Source organism: Epinephelus lanceolatus, chromosome 5 (genome assembly GCF_041903045.1).
Source record: "Epinephelus lanceolatus isolate andai-2023 chromosome 5, ASM4190304v1, whole genome shotgun sequence".
In the NCBI taxonomy this organism is placed as follows: Eukaryota; Metazoa; Chordata; class Actinopteri; order Perciformes; family Serranidae; genus Epinephelus; species Epinephelus lanceolatus.
This window is the reverse complement of record NC_135738.1, coordinates 6,540,526-6,552,849: the sequence shown is the minus strand read 5'-3', so window position 1 is coordinate 6,552,849 and position 12,324 is coordinate 6,540,526. Positions and strand designations below refer to the sequence as shown.

General features: G+C 41.7%; 1 protein-coding gene across 4 annotated transcripts in view; it reads right to left on the bottom strand.

Moving 5' to 3' along the window:
• Positions 1–12,324, bottom strand: part of LOC117262063 (alpha-1,3-mannosyl-glycoprotein 4-beta-N-acetylglucosaminyltransferase C-like) — a 54,742-nt gene that overhangs the window by 4,447 nt on the left and 37,971 nt on the right. The gene's annotated exons all lie outside the window — the stretch shown is intronic.

Below are 12,324 nucleotides of genomic sequence, written 5' to 3'. Positions count from 1 at the left end.
ATTCTTGAGATATTGCGTTCACAAAGATGGAACAGATGGATGGACAGACAACCTGAAAACATAATGCCTCCAGCCGCAGCTGTCTCTGGCACTGAGGAATTTAAAAAGAAGAATTATAAAATCATAAAAGCAGCGATAATTAATTTTTTTCTTCAAGCTGGAGATGCAGAACAAACTGAAAACACAACATTGACCTTATAAATTTGCTAATGTATTAGCAGCCATGTTGTTGCATTAAGAAGATATAGAGTCGTGTTTCTGTCCACCTGATGAACACAAGTCCAACATTCACTCTTCTTTTAGCTCCGGTTTGGTCTCCACCACCTCCTGAGGGGAATATCTGTCTCTACAGCTGCTAAATGCTCCACTGTGTTCAGTGTTTGTCTCTGACTTTGTTCGTCTGACATCTGGTGATGGTTTATTTATTTAATTATTTGCTGGTTGTTCGGAGCAGGAAGAGAAAACAAAACCAAAACAACGAGCTAAAAGCAGCTAAAGCGCACAGCGCTGAGAGGAGCTGCAGCGTCAGATGATACCTCACTGTTCCTCTCACATCAGAGTCATGTGATCTGTTGTTTATTGATTAGTGTTGCTTTAATTAAAAGAATCATTAGTCGCAGGCCTGCAGAATCAATCACAGCTGTGGATGGATATTCATCTTTAATTGGGCTGTGATGAGGTGCTCAGCGTGACAGATGCCACCATCAGCGCCGACACACTGATACAGACGGCTGATTTCAGGGTTCATCATTGGATTAAGCAGAGTGATTGCTAATAACGGATCATTTCGGTCGTTAATCTGAGCGCTCACGAGGGGGAACGTCACTCATCTGTTCAGTTTGTGCTCCATGTTTCAAAACTTAATAAACAGCAGTGACGTCTCCCGATAGAAAACAAACGCCTGCAGCCGTGTTCACTGTGATATTTACTCCGAGTGTTGACAGGCTTTTAAGTAAAAAAAGAATCACCCTGCTCACTATCTGTCCTATTTGGCACCTCATCTAAAAAACTACACATCCCACGACACCCTCCCTAATTCTGATGTTGCGTAACACACAAACGAAGCCTTCGATGTGAGAAACCGTGAGCTCCCCGGTGACAGGGACAATTACGGCACAGGCCTGAGCGCCTGCCGCCAGGCCCAATAACTCAATAAACAACTTATTATTCATTGTGTTGTTAGTTGCTTGAGTTCCATTTTACGAAGAGAGGAGAAAAAAATCCTCCACCATCTGCCGGAGGAGAGAGCCATTTTGTGTTTCTGCCACCAAAAAGCTCCACCTGAGAGATGCAGCGGCAGGAGTAAGTGGAAACACAATGACAGCTGCGAGTCAATATTATGAAAGTCTCAAACACACACACACACACACACACACACACACACACACACACAGCATTATTTGAGATAGCAGCCTGCGAAATCAGATTTTGAGACGACCAAAGAATATCTAACAAGGAGGAATAATGGCCACATGCTTTGTCCGCCGCAGAAAATGCTGCTAAGAAATTAGATTTTTGTTTGCTTTCTCAGAGCGAATCTAAACAACAAACAAGCCTCCCATAGGTCACGTACATTTATATGGAAATGAGGCTACCTCTATGAATAAATAAGCACCATTTGTTGGGACTGTTTGCTTTAGTTTAAAGTGCTTCTCTGCCAAGTTATTTTATTGTTCTGTTGTTTTTTATTCCTCTGCAAATTATGTGTGTGTGTGTGTGTGTGTGTGCGAGCCGTGAGCGAGCCGTGAGCTCATTTCTACGACTGAAGTCATTTTAGATTAGAGCCAGAAAAATAATAACAGGCAGGGAGGAATACCAATGAGCCTCAGCTTTAAAGATTGTTATACGTCCCACGGGAGGTTTTGTCTTTACGAGTGAGGAGCAGAGAACCAGACGAGCTCCGTCCTGTCCGCTAATCTTTTGTTTCATAAATGAAAAAGGGGGAATTACAGCAGTACATTAATACACTTCTGGTTTACAGGGTCAATATCACAGAAGGAAACTGAAGCTGAGTTGGATGATTGAAACATTTCGAAGCTCTCCGTCTCCTCAGCTTCGACTCTGTGATGTGGACACGTTGTGTTTATGGTTCAGGCCTCAACTGTCCTCAGACGTCGGAGCACTGCAGCACATTTGATTAAATTAGGGACTACTGCTCTCTTAAATTGCACATTAAGGCTGCCAGCAGTCACACGCTCTGTTTATTCCGCAGCATAAAGGCTTTTATTTTATCCTCCCATGTGACATAAATGTGATGTTTTTCTGATCAGTCTAAAGAGCAGAAAGCTGCACAGCCATGTTTCTTTCAACCCAGAGTGGAATTAACACACCGTCCCTCCAGCCCTCAACATGAATATACCACAGTTTGTTTTCTAATGTTTGACTTTACCAAATTTTAAAGATCCAGTCTGTAGGCTTTATGGGATATACGGCAGAAAAAATGGTAATAACCTTTATTTATTCAGCACCTTTCATGCATGAACAGCATCACAAAGGTCTTTATAACAAGAGCATTTAAAAAACGTTTAAAACAAGGATCAACTGATTCAATTAAAGTGGTGATTTAAGATCCTATTAATCCAAATCTCATACAATATTTCTTCTTGTGTCACCTGGGAGCCTATAACTCCCAGCGGACACAGACTCCTCAACAGACAGTCAGTGCGTTTCCATGACGACAGAGAAAATTGATTTATTTAAAATCCCTGTAAACATGTCAGTGTGAGTGAAATGGTCCTCAAGTGAATTTCTCACAGTGGGACTAACACACTCAGATAATGTGACTCCTGCATGTATACAGTCAATCAGACCCAAACTGGCCGAGGCGCTCTGAGCATGCTCCACAGTTCCCGCCCCGGGCTTTGACCCAGAAGTCCAATAGCATTAAATGTGTAAGAGAAGAAGAAGCCAGTAACAACATGGAGAAATCTACATCCAGAGCCGTGACTTTTTGGACGGACCAAATGTACAGAGCTGTAAAGTTGTCCACCATGGTACCAGTTAGCTGCTAGCTAACCATAGCTAACTTGTTTGTCCATTGTTTGGTCTGTGACGTAATAGGTCAACAGGAAAAAGGTCCAATACTAACAAGCTGAAAGGGGGCATATCTCCACCTATCGTAGAGGAGTCATACATACTTGGGTCAATAAATGGATTCCCCTCCCGTGCTTGTATACTGGGACAAGGACAGTGGGCCAGTTAGATGTCCTCGTCCAGCTGGACCTGTAGCTCCACTTCACTGTGACTGGGAACGAACAGACTAAGTCCAGCTGAGGCTGACGGGAATGTCATTAGTTTTACAGGTATTTGGACAGCTTAAAATTTTGACCTGATTATGGCGCTAGATTAGAGGTCAGATGATCACCAAAGTTGATCACCTCTGCCCTTCCATGTGCATACGAGGAAAGCCCAAGGCAGGGAGCATGAATGACAAACAGAAACAACATTATTAAGTCAGACACAACATGAAAAGGAGGAGCTGGGATGGAGGCAGGTTGCAAAGCGGCTGGCGGAGGAAGCAGCAACAGTAGGCAGGCCAGAGCAGTTTAAATAAGGCGAGAGAAGGAGATTTGCTGATTGGTTGCATAGAAAATAATCATGTGATCTATCAGCTGATCCACCAGCTGATGTGGCTGGGATGTGAGTTGAGCTGGACATCGTGTCCTCCCTGAACTAATGCTATTAATTTTAAACAAAACAGAGTTAAAGTAGATCACTGCCGTCAACAACATGCAAATTACATACACAGCAAGAACACGCCTGTAAGCTCCACCTGTTTAACACCTCTCTCTGTGTGAATTAAACACGTATCTCTGCTGCTGTAACTCCAGTTTAACTTCCTGATGCTTGAAATCACTGAGTATATCCACAGAGCCTCTACATAGACCTTTGCTGCCATGCACACACTCGTATCTTTCAAACTCCACGGCCTCAGTTTGTACAGCAGTCCTTCTGTTATTAACTCGTAGTATCCAGCGATAACCTCAACAACATCATCGCAGTTATTTTTGGGAGACTTTAGAAAACTGCTCCAGAGCCACAACACACATTATACAACAGTTTTCAAAGCTGAGAAGCTCTACTGTCGATGAGTTACCTGATCTTCATGTAGAATCAGTGAAGTGCTCCTTTAAAGACTTCGACATCAGAAATAATTCAGGGTCTTCTGCAGGATGATTCGATATAAATGTTTTCAGCTCTTTATGGTTTAAACCTCCCGTCAGAGAAAGTTGTTACGGAGCAACAAAGACGGATGAAATGTGATCAGAACAACCTCAGGTGTTTCAGAAAATGTCTTTGTGTTGCTGTGATTCTGCACATTTATAGATTTTTTCAACATCCCCACCAGGTCGTATCGGAAACAGATCCTGAAATGAAGATTAACAGCCAGAAAAAAAGAGTCTGATCTGAGCAGTAATTTGGGAAATTGACGGCCTGCAGGCTGAACCAGAGTTGGAGGAGACGAGTTCACTGCTGCAGGGCTTCAGAGTCAATAACCAGAACCAGCTGTGAGAGTCTGATTGTGGAGGACGAACGAGTGACGCTTTAAATTCAACCACTTGCATCAAGGTGCCCTTCAGCAAGGCACTTCATCCCAGTCTGCGTCAGCAGCAGCAGTGAGGCCTGCACCAGTCAGAGGCTGTGGTTGCACTGGGAGTGTGTAACTGTGTGAAACACTGTGTGCTCTCTCAGCAAAACTCTCCTCTGAATAAATGAAGGAATACAAGAGATGGATGGGAAACTTGTTGCTGCAGCGCCATGAGACTGCAGTGATGCATCGATACGACAGCTGCTTCATGTTATTGACTCAATACACAAGTTGATGCATTTACGTCAGGCTGACCAGGTGGAGACTGTTCCTATGTTTCCTCTGCTGTGAGCTCAGTAAACACGTCCATCAGAAACAGAATTCAGACACATCACGTGCCTGAAGTCCTGAAAAAAATCAGCATGGTACTACGGTATTTTGCATGGTGATATCGTATCGATACACAGACGCCATTTATCAGTCATTTAAAATATACATTATCATACATCACCATAAAGATGGACCAAATTTTAGTGGCTGCCAGTATGAACAGTTTTGTACTTTGCTTTTTTGTGTCATTTATTCGTCACACTTTTTCTTTGATATTAATCTCCATAAACAGATCTCTGTGTACGTACGCAGAATTAATGGAACGAGACTTTGGTATCAAAAGCGTTCTGGTTTCTCCTTGTAGTCTGAGACCAATCATGTTTGAGCTGCAGGTGGAGTGTGTGCACAGAGGTGAACGCACCAGCTGAAACACAATCTCAGGACCTATCTGCTTCCATCTGAAGACGGGGGCGCTTTATATCAACTTTTTAAAGAAATGACCTTTATTAATACGCAGATATCTGTTTCTAGAGATGAGCTGACGGTTCAGATGGTTGTTCCAGCATTAGCTGTATGTTTGAGTGCATGTGTGTGGTTTCATATTATTCAACCTGCAATTTCACAGGAAGTCAAATTGTAACACAAGCTATAATCTGAGATGCATTTTGGGACGATATCAACATTTACTTCAAATAACTGGTTGAGTCTGTGGACGTGTTTGTACGTTTAATCTGTCTGAGCGACAGAATTCAGAAAAAAATAAGATGACAAAACAGTGTTGACAAAAGAATGTTTGAATTCATGATTTTTCTTCAATTCAACAATTCAGTAAAGAAAGAACGGGACAGACTCTGTTGTCCTAAAAGGGAAATTTGCCTGAAACATCACACACAGCGTCTGCAGGTCAAGACTGAAGCCAAACAACAGATCCATTCGTCCATCAACGGCACATCTGCCTCAGAAACAACACACACACAGAGTACAATATATAACAGTGATCCACAACAAGAAGCAGACCTATATGACATATACAGCGTTATAAGATCTTATAATCTAATGTTTGCATTTTTGTAAGAATTTATCACTTTAAAGATAAAGCTGTATTTTTCTTATCGTCAACACATCTCATAAAAACTAATGACGTTTGTTCCTTTAAAACTTTCAGACTTCCTCAATCTGTGTCTCTGAGTCCCAAACCTGTTTGCTTCTACTCAAGACAAAAACATTATTCATCAGCTCATAAATATACAGTTAGATCTGTTATTAAAGGCTCAGTGATTTCCTACAACAGCTGGTCGCTGTAGTTTTGATCAAACTGATACTCAAAATACGACTGACTGGTGCATTTGTTGGGACTATTTTCAGCTGCATATAAATACAGTGGTTCCCAACTGGTGGGTCACAGTCCAAAAGTGGGTCGCAGGTTCATTCTGAATGGACTGCAGGTGACTTGCAAACTTGTTGTTGGTTAAAAACACACTTTATTTTGAATTACTGTGAATTTCTGGCACAAAGCTTTTATTTTGAAGTGCTGTTTCCTGCTGTAGAGCAACTGACTAACAACAGCTGCTTAACAGAGACAGCTAACCAGCTCGACAAAGTAGCCAAATACATGTATGATGCGGAATATATTATATATATTAAAGTCTGTGGACCTTGAAGTGATGCCTGAGGAGAAGTGTGGACCCGGTGGTCGGACCAGTTGGGAACCACTGTATTAAAACACGTGGAGCTGCAGTGAGGATCTGCAGCAGCAGCACTGTCTGTGGGAACATCAGTGTTTCACTTTATTAATGTGATTCAGTTTGTGAGACTTTGATTCCTCGTATTTCTGAACACTTCACACATTTCTACATTTTCAGCTGCTGATTTATCTTTTTATTTCTAAGTGAAGCTCATTTCTCTGCGTGTGTGTGTGTGTGTCTGACCTCGTATAACAAAAGCAGTGAGTTATTTCCCTTCACATTTCTTGAAAGTTGGGCGCCCACTGCGACCTGAGCAGTAATAATGATAATGCGTCTGCAGTGAGATGTTTTGGAGCCGAGACGTGCTCGGGAATCTGTGCCAAAGGCTGTTAATGGTTTTTTAAAATCCCCTCTAGTTTATGAACTTCACAGAGCCGTGTGGAACTCTGTGAATATAATTTAATATACAATGCGCGTCTTCAACACTATATCCAGCTATTATTCTCCATCTCCATCCTGCCTCAGCCAGCCTTGGGCACAGAGCTAATGTGGGTCAAAGCACTGACTGCTGAGGAGAGCCCATCCTCATTACAGTTGCCACCGCTGGGACTGAAGAAGCCTTTCATGTTCGTCTTTGACCTGAAAGGTAAATACACTCCAGATATAATTTACATGTACTGTAGGCCTGCTGCACACAACGCCACGCTTCACAGGCACAGAGTCGTGTCTGCTCAAAGACTCCTTTAATCACTGTGCAGCTGCAGTCTGCAGACGCTCTGACATCACTGACTGCAGAGATGAGATCATTCTGGTTAATGATCATCTGAAGAGGATTCTGGGACTGGGAGTTTAAGTTTGAGTTTTAAAGGAAAATGTTACACTCAAATAATCATTTGTACGTCAGTTACTCTCCTCACGTTATGTTGAGTTCATGAAGGAAACTTTGCTTCCACAGTGAACATTTTGTTAATGAAAGCTACGACAACATTTTTGTCAACAACCTTTTTCCCACGACAAAAACCCGACAATGGCGAACTAAAGGTAGATCCTGATAATTAAACTAAGATGAAATTACGTTTTATTTTTGTTGACGAGACGAGATAAAATGTTGGTGGTGGACTGTCGGACACTGACAGCTTGTAATTCTCTTCAGATGCCTGATGAGCGACAGGCTGGTAAACTCCAGTAAATAGTCTGCACCAGGATGTTTGGGTTGGTGCGAGTTGTGAGCTGTAATTCAGCAGCAACTAGTGAGCAGTGTGTGTCTGACTGTGGATGGTGGAGCTGCTGAATGGATTTGTGGAGTTTGTTAGCTGCAGCGGTGGCTGTTAGCAGCTAGCTCCGCTCGCAGCCAGTGGCCGCCGGACTTCACAGCTTCACCCTGCAGGACTCCACTCAGTCCAGACTGGAGAAGGTTTCTGGGTTGATGGTGTTTGACAGGCAGGTAGGAGGCTCAGTTATTTGTGAGTGTAGCTGTGCTGTAAGTAAACAGTCTGAACTCAGATCAGTTTTCTCTGACAGAGATGAAAGTTTAGTTTGAATCACCAACTCTGTGAGAGGACACCAGTTTAAACCTCCAGACTAACATGTTGCACATGAAGAAAGAAGTTTCTGCTTCTTAACAGTCAGATGGATAAGTCAGAGTTTACATTGAACCTGGGGACAAATCCTAGTTGTCTCACATCAGGCACGTTTGATCCATTTTAATATGAAACAGACAGTTTTCACATCAAAAAAAAAAAAAACTCGTCTGTCCACACACAAACACAGCTCCTGACTGTATCTAAGCTTCCTGTAATAACTAATATTAAAACATACAGCTGTAACAGTCACAGTGAATCCATATGCTACACTGAATTATAATGAAGGGAAATGCTTTGAAAACAAACCAAATAAATGAATGTGTGATAAACTGGTGCTGAGTGTCTCTAATGAGATTCTGTTTTAATAATCTGTGTGTCGAACAACAAACTGTTCATCTGACTGTTGACATCCAGGAGAGGACGGACACACACCGACCTGAGTTTGTTTGTGTTTGGTTTGGAGTGTGTGCAAGTGTGTTGGAGTGTGTGCAGGAGTGTGTGTAGGAGTGTGTGCAGGTGTGTGTTGGAGTGTGTGTTGGAGTGGCAGGAGAACTATTGATGAAGTGCGCATGATGAGATCATGTTGATGATGTTTGCTTCAATGTTTTCACTGATTTTATTTGAATTAACTTTTAAAAATTAATTCTAATTTAGCTGAACGTAACGTAATAAACACTTTTAACCTTGAGTCTTTATTTATGGAGTCTGTTTGCACTCTTCAATTAATGTCTCAATAAATGAGAAGAGGACAAAATGAGAGTTACAGCACACTGTCTGAATGATATGTATTAACGATATGAATCAAAAAATAGTTAAATTACTTTTTGATTTGACAGGAGAACTTGTTTTAGAGATTTTATTAAAGCTCTCAGAGATATGTGTAGAACAGCAGTCAGACAAAATATCTGAAATTAAAATTTAAATTAAAACAGCAAAGAGTAAAGTCATGAAACAAAACGTTAATACAGTCAGATTATCTGTCAGTTTCAAACCTGAAAAATTCTTAAAGGGAAATTTCTGTTTATTTCAACCTGTCTCCTATCATCCTAAATTTGTTTCAAGTGACTAGTGACATAAAAATAATAGTTAGCATGTTAGTTGTTAGCCTAGATACAGCCGGGGCGCATAGTAGCGTCAGACCTGTTAAAACGTAAGTGAACGGGCAACCTTCAAGTGCAAAGTTAGTCCACTAAACAAGCTTTTTTTCCACAAAGACCGCCTCATATCGTTAGGATAAATGTCAGAGAACATATAGAAAACGACATGTAAACGTGTTGTCTTACCTTACCGGTGTGCTGCCATGTTTGTTTACCATCTAGCTCTGCTTTCCAAAGCGCGGCCGAAATATCACGAGAACAATCAGAATCAGAATCAGAATCAGAAATACTTTATTGATCCCCGAGGGGAAATTATTTATGTTACAGGTGCTCCTTGCAAGAGAGGAAAGATACGTGAAAATATAAGAAATTTAAACAATAGTATTAACAAATATATAGTTAAATAAACAGGAATTATTAACAAACATAAATGTAAATAAATATATATATATATACATATATATATTGTAAACTGAACAAGATTATTTACACAGAAACACAAACAGAATATAAACAGTCAGGGTGAATGGGGTTATTGCACAAGTTAAATTAAATTATTGCAGTGTGTGAAAAAGCCTCAGGGCCACTCAGAGGGAGGAGTTGTACAGTTTGATGGCCACAGGCAGGAATGATTTCCTGTGGCGCTCAGTGGTACATCTTGGTGGTATGAGTCTCCCACTGAAAGTACTCTTGTGCCTGACCAGCACATGGTGGAGTGGGTGTGAGACATTGTCCAAGATAGTTCGTAGCTTAGACAGCATGCGATCTCATACCGTGCCTAACATGCTAACTATTATTTTTATGTCACTAGTCACTTGAAACAAATTTAGGACAATAGGAGACAGGTTGAAATAAACTGAAATTTCCCTTTAAAATTCTGAAGCTGCATGAACTGAATTTTTCCGCCACATGGGGGCAGCGCACACGTTCTGACTTTATAGTTTTTGTGAAGAAAGTGTGTTTACAACAACAACAGCTGCTCATTTGCACACCCAGCAGACACGGAGCGACACTGTCATACATCTAAAGTTGTGTTTCTGCAACTTGATGAATTAAAGTCTAATATTTCCTCTCTTTGAGCTCTGTTTTTACTCTCCACCAACATCTGAGGAGAATATCTGCTCTTCAGCTCTACAGCGCTCCACTATAGTCTGTCTTCTGTTTGCTGGTCAGGCTGCGTACAGATGGTTTATCAGAGGCTGCTGTCGTTGAAATGGCGATGCACGCTGTAAAAACTTGCTTAGAGCTGGACTGAGCTGCAGAGTCAGTGTGGAGGCCTTCAGGTGAAATCTTATGTATTGTTTTACCTTTGGCAGGCAACATCATGTTCCTCTGTTGCTGAATCAGACGGCAGCTTTTCAGGTTTTTAATCAGAAATAATTTGATGTAAAAACCTTTCACGTTAAAACAGCCACATCTCAGCTGAGGTGAGACTCCTTGTGCTTTAATAAGGTTTGCTGTGAGTTTGATTGCGGTGCTGAAATGCAATCTCCCAGCCAGAATTAAAGTTGATGCACGGATCCAGACTCAGAGGAAAATGTTAATAGAGTTCAGAGGGAGCAGGCGGTGGAATCATCATCTAGTAAACAGCATTTCTTCCAGAAGAAAGCAAATCTTGTTGCTTGGAGCCGGGAGTTTTACCAACTGCATCTCTGCCTGGTTCAATGTGTTTACTTATTCATCAAGGTGGAGGGGGCCGGCGAGCGCTCAGACTCCAGGCTCCAGCAGTTACCCTCTTCCTGCTGTTGGACAAGAGGGGCAGACCCCATTAAAAATGCATGGGAACAGGCCCGGCTGCCAGAGCTGTGCCAAATATTCATGCACCCACGCTGCATGTTTGGTTGTCAGCGTGCAGAGCTGACGCAACGCTCTGAGCAGAGACAGGATTCAAGTCCATACAGCCTTTCTTCTCTGTTACACAGCTTCTTCAAAAGGAAGTGGGTTTGCATATTTTAACCAATTTACTACAAATCATGAACATTTGTTTTCATTAATTTAAACAGGTGTGTGCAGGTAGCTCCAAAGACACAAAGGAAAAAGATCCTGAACATTTTTCCAAAGGAACGTGAGGAGTAAAGACGAGCTTCATGAAACATGGAAGATCAAAGTATAAAAATAATCCCTGCAGTTTTATAGAAGGAACAAATAACGCTGAAACCTCCCACTCAGCTAGACCCATTCACAGGTCATCCATTACACCTGTTCACCTGATGACTTAATGTGCGCTCACCTTTTTATCTGATAACTTAAGGTCCAGATGTTCAGGAGGTTTTTACCAGGAGCTGAATCATCCACAGAGGTCTCCTCCTCTCAGCAACAAACAGACGAGAACGTGTAGTTATGTTTAGGCACAAAAAATTAAACGCTATCTCGCTTAAAAGCTCGCAGTGTTGGTGGAAAAATTACGTCTGGATAGGTTGCCAATGTCTCGCTTCAAAACACCTGCTTTCTATGGCACAATCACAGCTGGAAACACAGCATCATTTATAAAACAGTGCATAGGATCCATACTAAAAATGTACAATTCAGTATTTGTAAATTTGTTAACACTGCATATGCACAAATCAAGGCCTGAAAGAGGCGTACGTCACTTCACACGTAAAAGTTGTGATCTATAAAAACAGACGTGATGGGAGAAACTTTGACCCATGCTTATGAACATTTTGGAGACAGGGAATTAGCAACACTCCGACCAACACAAAACCTGACAACACAAAAACCTGAATGTCTCTATCTAGTCTATCAGTGTGTGGTTTGCCCGTTCTGGGCTACTGTAGAAACATGGCGGTGCAACATGGTGATCTCTGTAGACAAGGACCTGCTCCCTGTGTAGATATGATCAGCTCATTCTGAGGTAACGAGAACACAACCATTCTGACTTTGGCTGCATCAAAGTGGTGGACTGACTGACACTGTCATCCCTGGAGTCATACAGTTAGTGTGTCGTTATCAGGCTGTAAAGACACCATGTGGTGTTTTAAAAAAGGCACCAGCTCTCCAAAATAATATTCCAAGTAATATAATACGAATGCCTTCGGGTAGATCTCATAAAAAGAGAGGAGGAACTTAAATCCAGGTAAAATGAGACCCAGCAGCAGGTC